The sequence below is a fragment of the Phaseolus vulgaris genome, chromosome 2 (genome assembly GCF_051622355.1).
Source record: "Phaseolus vulgaris cultivar YP4 chromosome 2, ASM5162235v1, whole genome shotgun sequence".
NCBI lineage: Eukaryota > Viridiplantae > Streptophyta > Magnoliopsida > Fabales > Fabaceae > Phaseolus > Phaseolus vulgaris.
The window spans coordinates 5,775,001-5,780,000 of record NC_143499.1 but is presented as its reverse complement, the minus strand read 5'-3'; positions in this window follow the sequence as shown (position 1 = coordinate 5,780,000).

Below are 5,000 nucleotides of genomic sequence, written 5' to 3'. Positions count from 1 at the left end.
GCACCATCTGATAGAGGAAGAAGAAAGCGCATCCCCCAGTATCCCGTGAGTCCGCGCAAACGGGCATCCCAGGTCGCACTCGGCTTACCAGGACTTGGGAGTCATGACTTTTGTGGAAAGCATTGAAGTTATAGAGAGCAGGGTCCCCCCTGTGGGCCTCCACGTCCTCAACGGAGTTCAGGAGGGAACATTCGTCCAGAAGTTCGTCGGGGGCCCAGTCATATTCGCCCTTATAATGAGACTTGGGGAGCGGGGGAGGCGCGGTGGTCTTGGTTTTTGCCATCAACGCCAATGCTGAAGATCAAAAGAGAAAGAAAGGGTTCAGAGAAAAGGGGTTTGGAGAGAAGAAAAGGGGAAAATGGAAGAACCCTAGGAGCGCCCTACCCGCAAGAGAACGAAGGGAAGCGAAAGGAACAACGAAGCATACAAACAATATCCAGAGAAGTACGAGAATAACAACAGTCCCAAGCAGTTTCCTATAATGCGACAACAGTGAAGAGTTGAGAGTGCTCGAAACCATACCTTTGCTGTTGAAGTGGAGGCGGTAGAAGAGCGCAGGAAGGGGAGAATCGCAATTGCAGAGAGAAGAGGTTTTGGAGGCGATGAACAGGGCAAAGTAGCGGAGTGAATGAATGTAACAGTAGGGTGAGCGCGGGGTTTGGAGTAACTTAAACGTTACATTTCGCGACTCAAGAAGCGTTAACTAAGGGCCGTAGGATCGGGCCACGCGTCAGAGGGTCGATTGCCCAGGGGAAGTGCAAGGGTCTCTAAAGGAGGGCCACGCGATGGGCCACGTGGCGCGCGATCAAGGGTAGCCCAAAAGGTGTAATCATCCCCATTTCAGGGAATTTCCAATCGCTCATTAAGAATACCCCTGCGGTTCAGAAAATGTCCCGTCAGTAATTCGAAAATTTGCTGAGTCAGCAGAGAATGACACGTCATCGGGAAGGCACGTGGATGGCGGAGGCAAGGCTTTAGCCTTTGCGCTGAAGACAAGTCTTCGGCTTAAGACTGGGGGGCTTGTGTACCGTCCCGTATCAGGGCGTTGACTAAGTCAAGGTCAAAGTCAACGACTGGAGAGTCAAAGTCAACTCAAGGTGTCGCCCAGATGTAGAGACGCCAAGAGGAAGCGTCGCCAAGTTGGCGACGCCTAGGCGTCGCCTGAGTAGAGGCGTCGCCCAACCAGGGCGTCGCCAGATCAAACAGTGTAAAAGCAAGGTAACCGCGGTGTGGTTCCCCGATACCCATGGGTAGGAAAGACCATGGAGGGAGCGACGTCGTGGGAAAGCCTCAGGACCCAATATCTCGGGAAAATGATAAAGAGAAGGAAAAGGTGGCTTCAAGGCCATAATGATAGTACCAGTGAAGGGCAGCCTGACTCGTGAAGTACCCCTGCCGCCCCAGAGACGCCTTCGGGACAGATACGACCCAATAGGAAGGTCATGCCCAGGATAACCGGGTGCAGGGTGCGAGAGGAAGGCAGATACGCTCTCAGAGTAAGTGGCTAGATACTTGGGGGCATGAGTTGGCACCCAAAAAGCCACCCCTAGCGCAGTAGCACTCCCAGGCAGGAGGACCCACACGTAGAAACGTCCCCAGATGGGCAGAAACGCCCCCAGATGGGGTCATGGCGTCGTGAGGCCCTCCACGTGTACGACAGCCATGCCAGAATGGAAACACCCTCTAGTCAGGTGCCAGGTAATTAAAGATATTCAATACAGTTTCCCTTTCGGGCATTCTGGTACTATTAGAGCTCCCAAGCGTTTCAAACGTCTTAAATGCGCTACGTTTCGTAATTAAGCGCTTTAAAGAGTGCGTTACGTTAGGGAGTAAAAGCGCTTTAAGGCGCTTTAAATGCTGGGTTGTTTAAATAGCGCTGAGAATGTCGGAAAAAGGGTTGGAACCTTTGGCAAACTTACGAGAAACGCTTTGGTTGCTTGCCCGTGCTTTAAGGTTACGTACAAGTGACTAGAGAATATTTTTGCCAAAAGGAGACAACACACACACAGATACACAGTTCTTTTACCACCTTCAGAGTGCCACACGCGGTGCTCAGATACGTGGGTGGACAGTTTTTTTTGGTGTTTCTTGCTGGCTGACTTGAGCGTCGGAGTGCAAACGGCCGCTAGGGCGCCTCTTTGTCCTCTTTTTTGCAGGAATTCAGAGGCAATCAGTGGGAAGGAGTCCTTAGCTGACGGTTGAGGTCGCGCACGAAGACGTCCCGGTCAACCGGACGGAACAGGCTATGCACCAACCATGACAAGATCAATTCCTTTTGCTCCCATACTTCTCCCAACTAACTTTGGAGGCATTTGTGAGGATTGAGTCCAACCAGTTTTGCAAAACCATGATTTTCGTTTTTCACCCAACACACCACCAAGTTACAAAATCAAGCCAAAACACCAAAATCATGGAACTTGTCTTTGCACCGAACATCACAAGATCAAGTCACTTTGGAGGCATTTGTGAGGATTTAGTCCAGCCAGTTTTGCAAAACCACGGTTTTCGTTTTTCACCCCACACACCACCAAGTCACAAAATCAAGCCAAAACGCAAAAAATCAAGGAACTTGGCTATGCACCAACCATGCCAAGATCAATTCCTTTTGCTCCCAAACATCTCCCACATCACTTTGGAGGCATTTGTGAGGATTGAGTCCAGCCAATTTTCGAAAACAATGATTTTCGTTTTTCACCCAACATACCTCCAAGTCACAAAATCAAGCCAAAACTCCAAAATCATGGAACTTGGCTATGCACCAAACATGCCAAGATCAATTCCTTTTGCTCCCAAACTTCTCCCACATCACTATGGAGGTATTTGTGAGGATTGAGTCCAGCCAATTTTTCAAAACCATGATTTTCGTTTTTCACCCAACACACCACCAAGTTACAAAATCAAGCCAAAACACCAAAATCATGGAAGTTGTCATTGCACCAAACATGACAAGATCAATTCCTTTTGCTCCCAAACTTCTCCCACATCACTTTGGAGGCATTTGTGAGGATTGAGTCCAGCCAGTTTTGCAAAGCCATGGTTTTCGTTTTTCACCCCACACACCACCAAGTCACAAAATCAAGCCAAAACGCAAAAGTCAAGGAACTTGGCTATGCACCAACCATGTCAAGATCAATTCCTTTTGCTCCAAAACATCTCCCACATCACTTTGGAGCCATTTGTGAGGATTGAGGCCAGCCAGTTTTCCAAAACCATGATTTTCTTTTTTCACCCAACACAACAGCAAGCCACAAAATCAAGCCAAAATCATGGAACTTGGCTTTGCACCAACCATGACAAGATCAATTCCTTTTTCTCCCAATCTTCTCCTACATCACTTTGGAGGCATTTGTGAGGATTGAGTCAAGCCAGTTTTCCAAAACCATGATTTTCGTTTTTTACCCAACACACCACTAAGTCATAAAATCAAGCCAAAACACCAAAACCATGGAACTTGGCTATGCACAAACCATGCCAAGATCAATTCGTTTTGCTCTCAAACTTTTCCCACATCACTTTGGAGGCATTTGTGAGGATTGAGTTATCCAGTTTTGCAAAAGCATGATTTTCGTGTTTCACCCAACACAACACCAAGTTTCAAAATCAAGCCAAAACACCAAAATCATGGAACTTGACTTTGCACCAACCATGCCAAGATCAATTCCTTTTGCTCCTAAACTTCGCCCACATCACTTTGGAGGCATTTGTGAGAATTGAGTTCAGCCAGTTTTGCAAAACCATGATTTTCGTTTTTCACCCCACACACCACCAAGTCAGAAAATCAAGCCTAAACACCAAAATCATGGAACTTGGCTATGCACCCACCATGCCAAGATCAAATCCTTTTGCTCCCAAAGTTCTCCCACATCACTTTGGAGGCATTTGTGAGGATTGAGTTATCCAGTTTTGCAAAAGCATGATTTTCGTTTTTCACCCAACACAAAGTTTCAAAATAAAGCGAAAACACCAAAATCATGGAACTTGGCTTTACACCAACCATGCCTAGATCAATTCCTTTTGCTCCCAAACATCTCGCACATCACTTTGGAGGTATTTGTGAGGATTGAGTCCAGACAGTTTTCCAAAACCATGATTTTCATTTTTCACCCAACACACCACCAAGTCACCAAATCAACCCAAAACACCAAAATCATGGAACTTGGCTATGCACCAACCATGCCAAGATCAATTCCTTTTGCTCTCAAACTTTTCCCACATGACTTTGGAGGCATTTGTGAGGATTGAGTCAGCCAATTTTCCAAAACCATGATTTTCGTTTTTCACCCAACACACCACCAAGTCACAAAATCAAACCAAAACACCAAAATCATGAAACTTGGCTTTGCACCAACCATGCCAAGATCAATTCTTTTTGCTCCCAAACTTCTCCCACATCAGTTTGGAGGCATTTGTGAGGATTGAGTCCAGCCAGTTTTTCAAAACCATGATTTTCGTTTTTCACCCAACACACCACCAAGTCACAAAATCAAGCCAACACACCAAAACCATGGAACTTGGCTTTGCACCAACCATGCCAAGATCATTTATTTTTGCTCCCAAACTTCTCCCACATAATTTTTGAGGAATTTGTGAGGATTGAGTCCAGCCAGTTTTCCAAAACAACGATTTTCGTTTTGCACCCAACACACCACCAAGTCACAAAACCAAGCCAAAACACCAAAATCTTGGAACTTCGCTTTGCACCAACCATGCTAAGATCAATTCCTTTTGCTTTCAAACTTCTCCCACATCACTTTGGAGGCATTTGTGAGGATTGAGTCCAGCCAATTTTCCAAAACCATGATTTTCGTTTTTCACCCAACACACCACCAAGTCATAAAATCAAGCCAAAACACCAAAATCATGGAACTTGGCTATTCACAAACCATGCCAAGATCAATTCCTTTTGCTCCCAAACTTCTCCCACATCACTTTGGAGGCATTTGTGAGGATTGAGTCTAGCCAGTTTTGCAAAACCATGATTTTCGTTTTTCACCCCCACA